Source organism: Caloenas nicobarica, chromosome 2 (assembly GCF_036013445.1).
Source record: "Caloenas nicobarica isolate bCalNic1 chromosome 2, bCalNic1.hap1, whole genome shotgun sequence".
Lineage (NCBI taxonomy): Eukaryota > Metazoa > Chordata > Aves > Columbiformes > Columbidae > Caloenas > Caloenas nicobarica.
In genome coordinates this window covers 7,942,862-7,960,665 of record NC_088246.1, presented here as the reverse complement: position 1 = coordinate 7,960,665, position 17,804 = coordinate 7,942,862, and the positions used below count along the sequence as shown (strand labels likewise).

The following is a 17,804-nucleotide window of genomic DNA, read 5'->3' as shown; positions in this document are numbered from 1 at the left end:
CCACACCACATTTCAAAGAAGTTATATATATAAAAAAAGAGATGTCTTATTGGCAGATACTTGCCAGTATAGTAATGTAGTTCAGTATAATTATTTGCACCTATGTAGCAGTTTTTAGTTTATTGCGATTTTGTTGAAGTGTAATAGGTTATCTATATAAATTCATATGTTTTGGGGGGGATTCAAATGATGCTTTGAGGGAGACAGCCAGAAGGAACGCTTTCAAAATGTTCAGGAACAGTTAAACTCCCCGTCGCACCCCCTTTTTTTTTTTTTTTCCAGAAGTGATTCTTTTTGTTACACTCATCAAGACTCATTTTGAAAGACTTATTTCTCTTGTTTTGGCAAAATAGTTGGTCAGCGCAACTGGCAAGGGACTGACATGGAGCAACAAAGAATTTCTGTCTCGCTAGAAATTGTATTTGAGGCCGTCTTGGAGCACTTTGGGAACTGGAGTAGAAACTCTTTGTGTAAGAAAGGCCATTCAAGTTAAGCCGTACGTTTTCCTCCCCAAAATTAGCATACCAGAATACTTTATTGCGGAGTGTTTAGAATATTTTCTATAAGAAATAACAGTAAGTTGAGGATTGCAAACTGAGGATCTGTAATGATGCCAAGTGACTTTTTTTTTTTTAATGAAAGGTTTGTATACATAACAGGGTGAGTCATCACTGGAGAGTTCTGAAAGTGTTTGGCATCCCCAAGAATCCTTTTGTACGTCTCTGCCGCACAAGAAAAAAGTATTTTTGTCATAAAACTCTGCCTTAAGAAGTATTGCAGTAACTGGAAGCTATAGAGGAGGGTTTTCTAATGTGGCTTAAATCTTGACTTTCTGTTATTGTCTTAAAAATATTTTGGTCTTCTTAGATCTTCCTGAATATTAGGATGAAAATTTCTGAGTGGTTTGTTGGCTGTTAATTTTTTTAAGACATGCCTTCAGACACACTTCTTTTAAAAGTTTATTTTTAAAAGTGTTGTAATAGGAGCTTGACTGTTTTCCATAGCTTTAACGCAAGTCTTAGAAATTTGTTTGTAGGAGAAGACTGGAAATCGTTTTGCTTTATTGAAATAGGATCCCGGTTGTAAACCCATAGTAGCTGCCTATCTGAGTCGTGCTTATTTTAAGTACATTTTCTTCCGATATAATATTATACATTGTTGTTTCGAAGAATTGGTTGGCCTTGACAGTTTCGGTTGTGTCTCTTAAGAAATGAATATCTTATTAAATTGAAGTTTTTTCTTATGCGTGTTAAGAAGATCAATAGTTGTTATCCTCACTCAGAGCGACTGCTTGATAAAAAGCAGCAGGAACCTTCCTTAGTGTCCAAGATGTTCACAAGTAACATATCACACCAGCATTGCATTTTGCCCATGATTTTTCCTAATTGTGTGAAACCGGGTTCATATAATGTTCAAGTGCGTGCGAGGCAGCAGAGATCAACTTTTGCAGCTGGTGGAATAGGGCAGCAAACTTTTATGTGAGATTTTTAGGAATGTATGAGATTTTTCAGGGGTTTTTTCCCCCAATTCATTCTTCAGCAGTGCATTTTCTAAGGCGTGCTGTAATTAATTTAAAAAAAAAATCAAAGCCGTCGATGGATTCTTTCATGCCTTGTAGTAGCGATATTATAGATCTATTTGTCAAGTATTAAATTTAACAGTTTTAATTTTTGAGACGACTTTTGAGTGAACGTGAATATGAAATTTATGGCCAAGGAAACTTGAAAAAAAGAACAGAATTCTTCAGGAGCAGAATTTGTGAAGCAGTCTTCAGAATTTGTAGTTTTTCGTCCAGAAAAAAGTGCTTTCGTGATCATTTAGGATCGTATAGGCTTTTAATCCAAATTCTCTGATACAGGCGACTGAAAGCATGAAAGCCAGGAGGGCTTTCAGACATTCCTTGAAGAGGTATCTGGGTTAATTATCCAGCCCCGCACGCACTAATGCGAGGGCTCTGGGTCAGGCTTTTGGACTCACGTATTTTCATTTTACTGTGCACATCCAAGACCGAGCATTTAAACGGCTCTTTCATTTGATTTGGAAGTGAAACAACATAAATTTATTTAGCTAAGAAAGCTGGTACTTGGCGATAGTTTTTTACTTAAGCTTAGAATTAGTTCAGTGGCATTGCTGAGCAATGGTTTTTAATGGTAGCATACTTCTTCTGTGTGGTTTTTTTTTTCTTTAAGATAAAGTTTTTATGCTGCGTGTTACTGATTTAATGTTATTCTACAATAAATTAAATGTTGGATTGTGCTAGTGTGGGGTGTGTCTGGTGAGACTGAAGCCCTAGGGGTTTTTTTTTGTCCAAGGGAAGCCGAACCTCAACTTTTGGGTTCATTTTTGGAAGAGCTAAACCCTCAACATATCTGCAAATTCGGCCGTAGAATTGGATATAGGAAAATAAGGCATTGGGGTGTGCCTGCTATCTAGAGAAGGTAAAATTTTTGGTGTCATTATGAATTTTATGTTTACCTGGCATCCTCTCAGAGCTCTGCTTACAAATACTGCAAGTCCCCCAACAAAATATTGTTTCCAGCTGTTCAGATGAAGAAAGTTTCCCTTGGGGACATTAACCAACCATGTTGCCTTTCCTGTAGGGTCCAGATACAAAGAAGAAAATCAGTATTTGTTCCTCTCTGAGATGACTTGTTTTGCAGCTTGTAGGACAGAACATTGGCACGTGAAATTTCTGCGTGCCTTAGATTTTCTCCCAAGTCTTGAGAATTAAAGTGTCCTAGAATATCTGTTTTCCAATATGGTGCAGAGCCCAGATGCCGTTATGACTTTCTGAGGTTTGCAGTAAAAAGGTGGTTTTAGTGTAATCCGTTGTCGAAACAGAACAAAGATACACGGAGGAGAAAAGGTGCTGAAGGTTATTGAAGGTTTTCCACCCCGTCGCTCCTGAAGGACTGTTCCCTGGTAACTCACGTCCCGGCGTTTTCTCAGTAATGGAAACTTCCTAGTTAACTTCACATTTACGGGGCATTTAAGGCCACGACCGCAGAGACTTGGGCGGTCGTCGCCTTTTGGTGCAGCTGCTCAGCCCCGTTCCTCTGCCAGTACAACTGCGAGTAACCTGCGCGGGGAACCTCGCTGCCAACTCGCTTCTCACAGCATAACCTCGATCTGCAAAGGGTACGTGAGGCTTATGTGTTAATTCAGGTGAATGTTTGACCATTGCCCAAGTCCTGTGAGTTTTGCTTTAACCCGTGCTGGATTTTGGGAGCGTCGTGTATAAAGTTATTTTTTGTGTTTGTAGATTCTCACCGTAGAATCGTAGTGTTCACAGAAGCAATGTGCTTAGAAGGAAGAGGTCTCTTTGATAGCAATTGGTTTACAAATAATTTGTATTATTATTTTTTTTTTACTTAACCTTTATAGCTTCAAGGTCAGTGTTTCCTTTCCCTTCCTATGGTTTAGTTTTACGTTGGAAAACTTGTGCTTTTATCATTTTTTTTCTAGTTAACAAGGTCCTTGATAAAATTTTAGATCTCGCACAATTTCAGCCTCTGTAAGTAACTTGAGATTTAAAATGATTCGGATATGTAGGAAAAAAAAGAGACAAGACTTGGTATAGTATTAACTTCTTTATAAGGTCGGTAATGTTTAGTCATCAATCAAATAGCTCCTGTTGCGCCTGCATCTGTTTTACTTGCCGGTGAGCTAAACCTTCCGCAAGTCAAGGCATGTCTGGGATACACACTCATCAAATTTAAATTTCGAAATGAATATTGCTGTTCAAAATTACCTTAGTACCCTCTAAAAGCTGAGATCCAAGAACCGAACTTTGGGTTATTTTTGTGAGAATAAAAAAATAGATTGCTCAAGATGACAAAAAAATAGATAACTCAGCATAACAGTTGTGAGGTTCATGTGGTGCTGGGTTAGTGCTGAGCTTTTGAAGGTGAGAAAATAAGTGTTTATAATTCATATATTTTTACTTAGGGTACTTACAGCACAGTTTGCAAAATGATAGGTACAGGTACTCTGTAAATGTTTTGTGGAAATTTCACTTGAAAAAATCAATAGAAATTGAGCGGTGATTCCAGCGCCTTTGAAATTGCTCATATCCAAGAAACGAGGAACAAAAATCCATCTGAAAATCGGAGCTGGATGGAAATAGTCGGGGACAGACGGTGGGATTAGGGGGTAAATGGATTTGTCAACATGAGGAGAGAGAAAATGGAGAGGAATGTAGGTGAGGAATATACAAAATACAGAAAAAGGAGAAGGAGAGTCCCCCCAGTCTCCTCTAATAGATAAACCAACCACCATTGAGTCAGTGGGGTTTTCCAAGCGCTGCGCTGGTGAGAGTGAGAATCCTGCGATAAAACAATGCCAAAAGGGAACAGGAGATAAATGAGTGTATTTTACAGATCGTATTTTAATTACCTGAAATATGTTATGAAGATGAATACGTTACCAGTTATTACACAGCTGGACTTTGTGTCGGCAGGAACAGCAGGATAGCGCTGCTTGGACACAACAGTTAATCCTCACACTCAAGTTGAAATAAAATATGCCCTGGGGAAAATAAAGAAAAGTGTTGTTGGTGAAATCTAGTCATTAAGAGTTGAGTATATTTAAGACTGGCAACTTGCTGTTTTAATATTAAAAATATTAAACCTATTTTATCTTGTAGGTAGACGTGTAACAGCAACTGCGCCTTTTAGGCAGAGATCTTTTTCTATTAATGTATTCTAGGAACTTTGAAAACAAAGCTATACTCAGGGAAGACAAGGCGTTTTTGTAAAATACCATTTTCTAGAAATAATCTCTGTAGTCCACAATGGATCAAAACCTGTTATAGTTATTAGCATTCTGAATGAATAAATGAAATTACCCACTGTTGAGCTGTCCCAAATGTAAGCTCAGCTGCTCCACAGACACAGACATCGCGACTAGACCAGCAGCATTTACCAGCTGTGTGTAAGAGCTACACTGCACGTAAAGGGATTTCACATTTTATTATGTGGGAGGGATGATGTCAGTTTGGTTGATTATGCCCCTTTCAAGCTGCTGTGATAATTACCTGCTTGTTACCAGAAGTGTCGAACCCATTTTCAGTTCTTGTTTGCTTTTGCTGTCATGCCCTAATTGCTACATAATTTTGTCCCTGCCAATTACGACCTTGGAGTTGAATTTTACAGTGGAAAAAGTTGTAAGAAGCAATAAAGTCATTGTTTTTTAGATCTTGTAATTTCAGTAGAATATTTTATTACGCTGAAAAGCGTATTGAAGTACACGCTGTGGAGTCCCGTGGTTCCCAATGAAATCCAGAGGGTTTGGAAGACGAGACTTGTTGGGAGAGCGAGCCCCTCGCTGCTGGGCCGGCTGTGGGTTAAACATGCAAAAATGAAGAGGTGTGGAGGATTGATGGCTTCTAACTTTTTATTTTGGAAATAAATATATTTACTACGTTCTGCAGAGGCAGGAACTCTGAGGTTTGCTGTTTGTATTCTTATTCCTTCCCTTTTCATCCTATCCTTTATCCACTGTGTGAGTTTTAGAAGTTGCCCTTGATGTAGATATTGGGTCACCTGATGTGGTCCTTTATCCATAATTTTCTATAAAGACAAAACGTAAATAGATTTTTTTTTAAAGATGCTGGGCCTAACAGTGTTTTATATTCCGGTTAAAACTACGTGTTTGAATTATTCAGTGGAATAAAACCTACAGTAATTGTGTTAAGGGCTGGCTGACAAAGCACTTTGTTGTCTTTGGGAACTGTTGTTGTCTTGCTTTGGGTTTTTTGGCTGGTCGTCCAGCAATGAAGTCTGGTAGCGGTCAATATTAATAACAATTACTGCTTGTGAAATCTGTAGCTAGAATGATGGGGATGAGCATAGGGCAGAGGCAAAAGTGGCATTTGGATGGAGTAAGCACTTAAAATGCTCTTCAGCGTAAGAAGGGGACGGTATCACCATGTGGAGGTGTAGGATGGGGCTACAGTCCGGAAAGAAGCATTTCTGGAAGGGGATTTAGCGTGTGGGATGTTTGTGGACCTGTCCCAAAGCTCCGTTTGTCACAGAGATTACGAGATTGGCTGCTGCCGTTTTATTGTGATTCTGCTGGCTGTGATTATAAAGACCAAAATGTTGGTGAAAGGTCATGAAGTGGACCAAAAATGGTAGAAAGCTTGGAGAAAATTGTTTTGGCGAAGAAGTTGAAGGTGCTCAGTCTGATAGATTGTGGGAGGATAGGGAATCCAAACCCTAGAACCAAGTAGTAGTTTGATTACAGTGGATAATATCTGCAGTGGAGAAAATACGGAGTTCCTAAAAGTTCCCTGATGTACCAGGAAAAGGTACAACAGGAGCCAGCGACTGAAAACTGGAATGGGAGAAATTCACATGGAAATGGGTGTGAATTCATGAGGAGGAACAAACAACAAAAGGTATGGAAAAGTGAGTGCCTTTCTGAGAGATGATACGGTTATTGAGTGATATTTGTGGATATTGGACTCGCCTGGATAATGATTCTGGCATTGCGGGCAGTCGGGTTTCTGTTTGGTTAACGTTTCCTTCAGCATCTTTTTCTTGGATGGTGCATTAAGTGTTGAACATCTTTGTGGCCGAAGGTTCGTTTCAAATGAAATCTTTAACATATTGATTGCAAAATGCAACCAGTTTCTAGGATTCTGAGGACACAGTGTACCCCAGCTGTAGTTCTTTTTTCATCGTGAAGGCTTCCAGGTACTTTGAGAAATTTCAGTGGGCAAAAATAGAGGGGGAAAAAAAAATCAGTTATACAGAAGTAACGCTGTAAGAAAAACCTAATGGTTTTGCTGCTGGAATTTCTGTGTGGCCAAACTGTGAACCAGCCCCTGTTCTGTCCTGTTGTGATACCAGGACAGTCCTGGGGTAAATCCATGTGGCCTTAGGGCCTGTGTAAGTTACACCCAGCTGTATGTGCTTCCCTTGGCAGTGTCTTCTTCACAAGTAGTTGCAAGTACAGATGTTACCGAGCTGCTCTGCCAACTTTTGGTACCTGGAAGTACTTCTGAAAGGTTTGATTAATATAATTTTTGAGGCTATGTGGTCTGGCGAGTAGATCTGAGCTTTCATGCCGTAAATGTTAATTAGAAGCATATGCGTGTATGTAAAAAGCAAGCTGAAATAGAAGTATAAATATCTAAGAAGCTGTCGTTCCAGAAGGGCTGTGCTCAGAAAAGATTAGGTAAATATACAAATAGTCCCATTATAAATCAATTTCAATATCATTTCTGAGTGTCTTTGTTACTGTTTTTTTCTAGTGGCTTCTGAAAAAAGTTACGAAGCGAGTGATTCAGATTGTAATTTCCAAATCCTTTAAAGCAGCATCGCTTATATTGTCACTAAAAGAAGCTTCACTCCCTTCATTCCTCATTCTCTGGCTGCTTTTCCCTGTGTCTGCTCTTCTCCAGTGCTGCTTCCAGCACCAACGTTTGTGGACATCTAGTAAATGAAATAGGGTGACTGATCTGGATGAACGTTAGCTGTGTTTTGCTGGGAATAAATTAAATCTGTGTTAATTTGTATACTTTCTTTTAACAGTATTTGCAAGTCTTCAAGTCAGCGTGTTTGAACGCAGAACATTTTTGGCGTTTTCTCCATACTGAACATAGATTTTGGGAATTAGTTTTCCTCTTAACATTCAAAACACGCTGTGTAGTCTGTTTAAACTTGACAGTATCTCTGGAACTGGAGAGAATTCGCGGGAACAACCTGTTGGAGAGCAGTGTAGGGAAAGGGACCTGGGGGTCCGGGGGACAGCAGGGTGACCATGAGCCAGCACTGGGCCCTTGTGGCCAGGAAGGCCAATGGGACCTGGGGTGGATTAGAAGGGGGGTGGTCAATAGGTCAGAGAGGTTCTCCTGCCCCTCTACTCTGCCCTGGTGAGACCTCATCTGGAATATTGTGTCCAGTTCTGGGCCCCTCAGTTCAGGAAGGACAGGGAACTGCTGGAGAGAGTCCAGCGCAGGGCCATGAAGATGCTGAAGGGAGTGGAGCATCTCCCGTGTGAGGAAAGGCTGAGGAGCTGGGGCTCTTGAGCTTGGAGGAGACTGAGGGGTGACCTCATTCATGTTTATAAATATGTAAAGGGTGAGTGTCAGGAGGATGGAGCCAGGCTCTTCTCGGTGACAACCAATGATAGGACAAGGGGCAATGGGTGCAAACTGGAACACAGGAGGTTCCACTTAAATATGAGAAGAAACTTCTTCTCAGTGAGGGTGCCAGAGCCTGGCCCAGGCTGCCCAGGGAGGTTGTGGAGTCTCCTTCTCTGCAGACATTCCAACCCGCCTGGACACCTTCCTGTGTAACCTCATCTGGGTGTTCCTGCTCCGGCGGGGGGATTGGACTGGATGAGCTTTTGAGGTCCTTTCCAATCCCTGACATTCTGTGATTCTGTGACTTGAGGACCTTTTGCAACTCGCAGCGCAGTAACGGGACTCAGCTCGGTACCCGCATGTCCTTGGACAGTGGCCCCAAAGGAACTTGACCTGGAGGGATCGGTTGATCCTCTTGGATGACTTCCATTGTAGTGGCTGCTGTACGGAGGTCCGCTGGATATGTGCCCCTATCGTGTAACACAGATGCAGTTTTGTTTGTAACTCTGACCCATCTCGGGTGACGTTGGCTGAGCCGTCGATCATTCTCCTGGTGGCACTTGTGGCACAGCCTGATCTCTGATGCTGGGGGCGAAGGAGATGATCAGGTAGTGCAACTCCTCTAGCATCAAGTGCTGGAAGACCCATCTATTAACTTACCTTTTTTCAAATTTTTCTTTAAGGGCATATTAAAGAAATAAAGGAATAACAGTTTTTTAAAAAAAATGCTGTGAATTTATATATTTAATCTTAATGGACAGAAGACTGGCATGGAGAAAAAAATTGGAGAAGTAACTTTGTATGCTTTGTAGTGATCTCAAAGAAAAAGAGATGAAATTCTGAGAACACTGGCGTAGAGCAATGATCACTGTCCCAAATAAAGATCATAATTTAACAGTTCTTTGAGCTGAAGATTAGAAGTTCTCTATTACAATTATTTGAGGCCATTTGTAACCTATCTGTAATTGTCAGAAGGCAAATGTGCATCTATATGTTAGAAGAAATCTCTTTGGGGGTGTAAAAAACAGTTGGACGGTTTTGTTTAGCAGAACGCGGTGTTTCTGCCTTATCCGTGCCCCTAGAGATCGATATATCTGTTTATACAGAAGCTTTTAAACGTGTTTGAAGACTCATATTGTGACTGCGCTTCGGAGCGTTGCTTATTATGCTGCTTGTATTGTTGTTTATATTTCACAATAGTATTTCCAGAGTTTTGTTTACTCTGGTATAAAAATAGTTTCCATGATCTGGCTTTTAGGATTTACTTCTAGTTTGAAAACAATGTTGGTAAAAGAAAAAACAATTCATGTGAATTATAAATTTACCCTGACACCCGTCTGATTACATTGCCCATTTTCTTTTCAGGTCTATTTTTATTCTTCTGAGGTTTTTTTTCAAGCCTTCTGAATAAGTTTTAATGGATTTTTAATTAGGAAGCAGATCTTGTGTGTTTCCCTTTGGCTTTCTTAGGTTTAGCAGTTTTTTTGAAAGGAAAAATATTTCACAATACTTGTTGACATTATCTGAAATAAAAATGCATTTCTTTATAAGGAGCACTAAGGGTGCTAACAGATGGAAAAGATACGTGGTGATATGACATTCATTTTTGTTGTGTTTTTTTCTTGTCAAAATCCATTTTAGATTGGTAATGACAAACTGTAGTTAACATGCAAGAACTACTTTTCTTACATGCCATCAATTAATTTGGGTATTATTGAGAAAATTCTGTCTAATGTGTTCTAGGTCAGCATCTTGCATAAAAGCGGGTTATTTATATCACTTTGGGCTTTTGTGGTATTGGTGGGATCAGAAATATTTCAAAAGTAGAAGAATGACCAGAGTTATTTTCCATGTAAGCTACAGGAAGATTTGTGTTTGCTATGAGGTCTTAAGCCACCAGTAAAACTGATTTGAGATAAAAGATTCTGAGCTTGATGTGATGAGAAAGCATGAGGTGTTCTGAGCTGACTGATGCATTTTGATAGATCTGAGATATGGAAACTTCTCAGAACCATGTCATTTGAACAGAATTTAGTTTCTCTTAAGGAAATTGATATTATGGGTAAGAGTTGAATATCCGCATGGTTTTTTGATTATCCTAACTGAACGAACAATGAATAAAAGCGATGGTTGAAGCTTTTTTTTGTGATCATCGTATGCAGACTGTAGTTGCTGGGTACAAGACTGATTTTTTGAGTAAGAACCTTGAATCTTTGGGTCAGATTTGGGCACTTCATGACAAGAAAGCCCTTGAGGTGCTGGAGCGAGTTGAGAGAAGGGAACGGAGCTGGGGAAGGGGCTGGAGTACAAGTGTGATGGGAGCGGCTGAGGGACGTGGGGGGTTCAGCCTGGAGAACAGGAGCTGAGGGGAGACCTTCTGATCTCTGAACTGCCTGAAAGGAGCTTGGAGCGTGGAGGGGGTTGGTCTCTTCTCCCAAGGAACAAGTGACAGGATGAGAGGACACGGCCTCGAGTTGTGCCAGGGGAGGTTCAGATTGGATATTAGGAAAAAATTTCTTCCCGGAAAGGGTTGTCAGGTATTGGAACAGGCTGCCCAGGGCAGTGGTGGAGTCACCATCCCTGGAGGGGTTTAAAAGATGTTTGGACGAGGTTCTTAGGGACATGGATTGTTGCTTGATTTTGGGTTATGGTTGGACTCGATGATCTTGAGGGTCTCTTCCAACCGAAATGATTCCATGATTCTGCACTAGGTCCCTGGGGTGTTTGTGTACCTGCGCGCTGTGTGGCTGGTGTGATGCGGGCAGCACGGTCTGCACCTGCGCTTCATGTACCCACTGAGAATATTTAACATAAACAGACAAATGCATTTTAGAAGAATGTTCACAATCTTCCTGTGGTAAGACTCCAGCAGACTGCGAAGTTTCAAAAGGAAATCTTTGAAAATGACTCTTAATTAATGGCGCTAAAATTACAGAAATCTGTTCGCAGAGACCAAATCTTCCACCAAGTTCCAAGTACTTGGCAGCTGTTTCTCCTGCACGATGACTCAGATCCGCTGAATTTTATCTACAGGAGCTTCAAACCACCAGACATGAGAGTTATAGTCCTTACCATTGAATTGCCACCTTTATCGAGAAGAGAGTAGCGGGCAAACCCTGCAGTGTGTGAAAGAGTGAGGAGCTGGGTAATTCTTAATTCTTCAAAAAGATGTGAGCTTGGTCTACTGTGGCTAAAAAATTTTGGGCATCGTGGTTTGTCACAAGACTGGAGGAGTTAAAACTTCCCATAGCTGTCGTCATGGAGAAACAAATCTTGTGTTCTGATGCAAGTGGATGCTTATACTACCCATCAAGAAAATACAGTGTTTGATGCAGTAGAACATTTTGATGTAGTTTTGTTTCCTTGAAGGAAGGAGAAGCGTGGACAAGTGGTGTTTGATGGTGCAGATGCCTGCGTAAGACTCTTGCAGAGGTCAGAAGGTTGGTGGTTCTGACGGTGCCGGTGGTCTCTCAACTGTTAGCGTTGCCGTTTCTTTCTCCTCGCCTGTAAAAACAGAACATGTGAAATCATTCAGTGATCTTGGTGAGCATTACTTAGCAAATCCATCAAAGAGCCTCACACAGACTGTTGTTTGGAAGAATTGTTAAGAATATAGCCAGAGAATCATAGAATCATTTCGATTGGAAGAGACCCTCAGGATCATCAAGTCCAACCATAACCTAACTCTAGCACTAAACCACGTCCCTAAGAACCTCGTCTAAACGCCTTTTAAACCCCTCCAGGGATGGTGACTCCACCACTGCCCTGGGCAGCCTGTTCCAATGCCCGACAACCCTTTCTGGGAAGAATTTTTCCATTACCAGATCTGGAGCCAGGTAAATACACAGGAGCAGCTGGGAGACATGCAGACAGCTCTATTGTAGCTGCTGCTGATCCTGAAGTTTTCTCTTACGTGGTTCCAGAAAAGGTTTTTTAAAACAGTACAAGTGCTGAAATTCTGGTATGTTGGTTTGCATCGTTTTGATAGTTACCAAGTGCCTTGGTAACAAATGCGTAAAGGATGTAGTTTGCGCAAAACTGCAAATACATAATGTGTCAGAAGGTCGTAATTACATCAGAATTGTTTTTTGTAATAGAATTATTTCTGAAATATGTATAATGGTTGAGGTCTGCATGTCATGTGTTTTGTGTTACAGAACTAAACCATAAACTGCAAGTCAGACAGTGAGACAACCTATCACTGGAAGGTGGTTCTTGAGAAATAAGAACCTGCAGCAATTTTTCATGCTGTATATTGCTGGGTTAACATGAGAGAAATTTGACTAAAAGTAATTTTCACTCACAGAATTTAAAGATGTGTAAACAGTCAGTTTGAAAAGTAAAAAGCAAGTTGAAAGGTCTGAAAGCCTTTAATATGATTTTTCACTCTGTTATTTGAACTGCCTCCAAATCTGAGCAGTCCATACATGTAGATCAGGCAACCTGGCTTCATACTTTTAACATCAAACTCAGATTTTCTCATGTGATGGTATCACAAAAAGGTATGCAGAAGTAAATTGCAGTGTGGTAGCACCAGCCTCGATTTCGGTCCGTAGGTGGCTGTAGCAGAGCTTTGACTCCGTGGGTATTTTATGTGTTCATGTGAAAAGCTTATTATTTTATATGCTTGCGACTTATCAATAATGAGTCATCCTAATTCTATCCTTGGCTGCTGGGACCCCCTGTTCCTCTCGTCAACCCACTGAGGATGTTTCCAAATGGGTAACAAGTTGGGAAGATGATTTCATGGTCTTGTTAGTAAGGCTCTGTTTCAGGATAGTCCTCATCTGCTTTATCTTTTTGAAAGAGCAGTTCCAGGCTCAACCTGAACAACTCGAACTTCAGGGGAGAGCAGAGCAAAGGCTGGAGACAATCGCTTTGGCCAGAGCAGCCTCATCACCCAACAGAGTGCAGCTCCAGGCTCCCGCATCTGTGGCCTTCTGCAAAACCGAGTTGAGATGGAGGTTTTCCAGCAGAGAGGTGACATTGCTGTTACAGGAATTACGCCTCTTTGATTTGGGCAGACAGATCTGACGAGCTCCTGCCAGGACATCCTACCCGTCCTACCCTACCCGTCCTACCCTACCCGTCCTACCCTACCCGTCCTACCCTACCCGTCCTACCCTACCCGTCCTACCCTACCCGTCCTACCCTACCCGTCCTACCCTACCCGTCCTACCCTACCCGTCCTACCCTACCCATCCTGCCCTACCCATCCTACTTGCCTCTTCTCCAGCTCCCACAGAAAGTAATTTTGCTCCCATATTGGCCTGGGCACCCACGTAGTGTGAGTAACTATTTGAGAGCGGTTGAAGCTGAAAATACAAGTAGCCCAAACTTCACATTTACTTAAAAGTACCAATTCATTTGGCCTTTAAATTGTTGCTAGAGCTGTGCAGTGCAAAGTTGTTTTGCCACGTGATATTTTACTCAGAACCTGTCTCGGGACGGCCTTTTTTCTTCAAGAGCTCTGTGTTCCTCAGCCGGTTCCCCTTTATTAGCTTAGTGCCAACAGCAACTGTTCTCTGGAATGAAAGCAAGGATGCATCTATGACATTCAGTACAAATAATCTTTAAAAGATTCTTATTTGCATTTCTTTGAGTAGTGTAGGAAATGTTTGACAAATCTCCCTTTCACAGGGGAGAACTGGAAAAGTTTAGATAAGAATCATGGAGCAGAGGCTGGGTTCTTTTTTACTTATTCTCATATCCCTGATCTCAAAGGCTATATATTTTTTTTTCAGGTGTTTAGTGCTCTCAGTAGTAACCATATAAAATATAGATGTGAAAAAAGTTTCAACTCTGAACATGTAACAGCCTGGCTGAATGAATAATGTTGAGTGAAGGAATAATGTCTTAGATCCTTATTGGTTAAAGGAGATGCAGGATGGGCAGTTGCAGTGTTTTGGTTTTAAAGGTAACCTGGGTCACTTCTCATTGATCTAGTAACTTATGGAAATATTATTATGCTTTATAAATTAGAAATATTAAGATACACACTCTTCTTTGATTTTACCAGGAGACTAATAGGCAATATCGAGTATATTTTTGAGATCTTTTAATAATGAAACTGAAGGTTGAGCAAGTTCTATAATGAGATAGTAATAAGTTTGGTTCTGTAGGTGTTTTTTAGAAAAAAAAAAAAAAAAAGGGTTTCCTTCGGTCTTTCACTTCTCTCTGCTACTAAAAGGTCAGGTTTTTTCACCTTTGCATCACTTGTGATGTTTCTGTTGCACATTTGTTCCATACATCGAGGTCTTTCTGCCTTTACTGTATACATATCTAATATAACAAGTAAATAGGAACAAAGTACATGTTGGCTTCTTTTTTTACAATGAGCAAAAGAAAATGTTATGGAGGGCAAATGCAGAAAATATTTTCACCCATTACTGATTGCTCAATTAAAAAATCCTCTTATAAATCTTTTAAATCCAAATCAGTTTGAAGCCAGAGTCAATAAGATAGTGAGTTTCTCATTTTAGGCTTGTTAGTGTTTAGAACTACTGAAATTAATTCTAGCTAGCTGGCATCTGCCTTGCTTCCAGGGACATATAATTCATTTTGTCCAAACTTGGACGTAGAATTTGCTCAACTCTTACAAGTAATAAAGACTACATTGAAAAGTAGTGTTCAGAGGGCATAAAACCGCTTTCTTTGTAGATATTTCTGTGAATTGGTTCTTAATTGCTGTGGTCCCCTTTGCATGGGGCTACTACCCTGTTTCCCTGAAAATAAGACAGGGTCCTATATTAATTTTTGCTCCAAAAGGTGCTTACTTTTTTACCTGTATAGCTGCGTGGACACTATTTAAATTGACTTTTTAAATGAACTGTGATCAGGGTTTATTTTTGGAGTAGGGTTTAAATGTCGGGCATCCTCAAAAATCCTGACAAATCACTCTAGGGCTTATTTTTGGGGTAGGACTTATTTTCAGGGAAACAGGGTAGCCGAGCCTTAGGTATTGCAGCTTATACTTAAGCACAACTAAACTTTTACAGCTCTGCATATGACTTACGGTTCAGAAATAGTGGGAGCACGTGCTTTTGCACACCTGCTAAAAAGATTCTTGAAAAGACTGTGACAGCTTTCACTTGTGCACGTGTGGCGTGAACATTAATTCGTTGGTAGTGCTGGCAGCACTAATTGAACCTTTCCGTACCTCATTCCTGTACCATCTTCCAGGGTAAGGCTGTGGACAGATGTTCATTTAACAAGACATCTGTGCTGGTTTAGGATGTCACTGTATCCCAGATGTTCCACTGCTTTTTAAGGTTATTGGCCCAGTTTTCTATATTTAGTAGCATCGTTGCGCTCAGCAGTTTGCAAAGTGTAGGAGGGAAGGTGGTTTCTCCCCTGCACCATCTAGAAGTTTTGGCATTTGAGGAAGAGGTGGAAACCGTGGAGTGGTTCGTGTGTACGTGTTCTCATAAGAAAGAAACAATGCACCCCATTAGTAAGGTGGTGGTGAATTCCGAACAAATTGTCACCTGATTTTGTTGGTAGCCGCTTACAGAGAACTTGGAGAGTCTGGTGTCTGGCAGTAACTTCTGGGTGATCATAAACCAGCAGCCCGGCAGTGACGGGCAGCTGAGGACAGCGGCTTTGTCGGTTAATTCGTGGAGTTGCAGGAGATGTTGGCCCGTGGTCTTATTCATGATTGCTTTGTGGAAAGAATGAGTAAGATCCAAGATGGGCTTTTGAGCTACATTGTGCTTGTCAGGTTGTGGCGCTATTGCTGTCACCCTTAAGAAAAACAACAAACAAACAAGCAAAAAACCCAAATAAAAAAAACCAAACAAAACCAACCAACCAAATGGGACGAAACCAAACCCACCACACACACACACACAAATCCAAACATGCAAAAATGTCATACATTAAAAGAAAAAAGAAAAAAAAAAGAATATCTGATTACTGTCAGGTGACTAAGACCCTTTCCTGTGTCCCCTGGCGTTGTGCGTCGTGCTGCTCTTGGTTCCATTTGGCAGAAGCCACTTGACGAGGCTTTTCCTCTGTGCCGAGGGAGGATCTAACGCTCTCGTGAGCCCTGTGAAAGGGTTTTCTGGGCTCTTTTTCCTGTGGGCTAAATTTAATTAGTTGCGTACCTGGAGAAAAATGATGAGATTTTTGTTTACTATGATATATTTAAAGATGGAGATTAATGAAAGGCATTAACTAAGAAAGGTAACTGATAACAAATTTAGGAGTAGGTCACAAAGGATTTTGATAAATGACTCCATTTTTTGCAAATACAAGTAAAATCATTGTAGACAGTAATTACATTCAAATGGAGTCCTATATACGTAAAAAGTGTAGTTTTGTCTTTTGTTGACTTGCTTTCATGAAACACTGGATGTGCTTCAAACACTTCAAGAAGTTATATTTCTCTTAAGTGGATCTGTTCTTTTAAACATTAATAGATGTGCTTTTGTTTCTTCTTTTTCAATTGAGCTCCATTGTAGGCAAAAGGCAAGCGAGGAAGCCAATTGTGGGAGCCTTGGCAGCAGCTCAGCCACGTACCCAGCCCGCTGCCTCTTGTACTGACTAATATTTATTGTTGTTTTCTTGTAGAGTCCGTGTTGGTCGGGCTCTGCCCGTACATTTTGTTCTTGGTTTGTGAGCTGTAGCAGATGCGGCTCAGCTGTGCTCGACATTTCTGCCGTTGTGAGCTGGTGGGGTTCCTGCAATGAGATGTAAAAGTGGGATGTGCTTACCCCTCCTAGGAAGAAAGTTTGGGGTCATAGAATCATTTTGGTTGGAAGAGACCCTCAAGATCATTGAGTCCAACCATAACCCAACTCTGGCACTAAACCATGTCCCTAAGAACCTCATCTACATGTCTTTTAAACCCCTCCAGGGATGGTGACTCCACCACTGCCCTGGGCAGCCTGTTCCAATGCCTGACAACCCTTTCCAGGAAGAAATTTTTCCTAATATCCAATCTGAACCTCCCCTGGCACAACTCGAGGCCGTGTCCTCTCATCCTGTCGCTTGTTCCTTGGGAGAAGAGACCAACCCCCTCCACGCTCCAAGCTCCTTTCAGGCAGTTCAGAGATCAGAAGGTCTCCCCTCAGCTCCTGTTCTCCAGGCTGAACCCCCAGGTCCCTCAGCCGCTCCCATCACACTTGTGCTCCAGCCCCTTCCCCAGCTCTGTTCCCTTCTCTCAAGTTGCTCCAGCACCTCAAGGGCTTTCTTGTCGTGAGGGGCCCAGAACTGACCCCAGGATTCGAGGTTTGGCCTCACCAGTGCCCAGCACAGGGGGACGGTCACTGCCCTGGTCCTGCCGGCCACACTCTTCCTGATCCAAGCCAGGATGCTGTTGGCCGCCTTGGCCACCTGGGCACACGCTGGCTCACATTCAGCTGCTGTTGACCAGCACCCCCAGGTCCTTTTTCCCAGGCGGAATTGCAGGGGGTTTGAGCTTTGCGATCTGGAGCAGTCCCGGGCTGCTGTCCCGTCGGTGTTCGGAGCAGCCAGCGCTGGCCCTGCTGCCGCCCGGCCCCAGCCGCTGTGTCACAGCCTCCTGCAGGGGATGAACTCGAGAAGGAAAAGTCAAGTCCCAGGAGGAGAACAGAGCACAGGTTGCTTTCTCCACTTTATTTATGGGGGAGTGGAATGAGTAAATAGAAAAATAAAACATTGACAGGGTTCGTCAGTGGAAAAATCTAGTGCTGTGCAAACCAGCCAAAAAGCCTTATGTATAAAACCATTA

At 41.6% G+C, this 17,804-nt stretch overlaps 1 protein-coding gene across 12 annotated transcripts in view; it reads left to right on the top strand.

Moving 5' to 3' along the window:
* Window positions 1-17,804, top strand: part of KMT2C (lysine methyltransferase 2C) — a 199,161-nt gene that overhangs the window by 31,274 nt on the left and 150,083 nt on the right. The window lies entirely within an intron of this gene.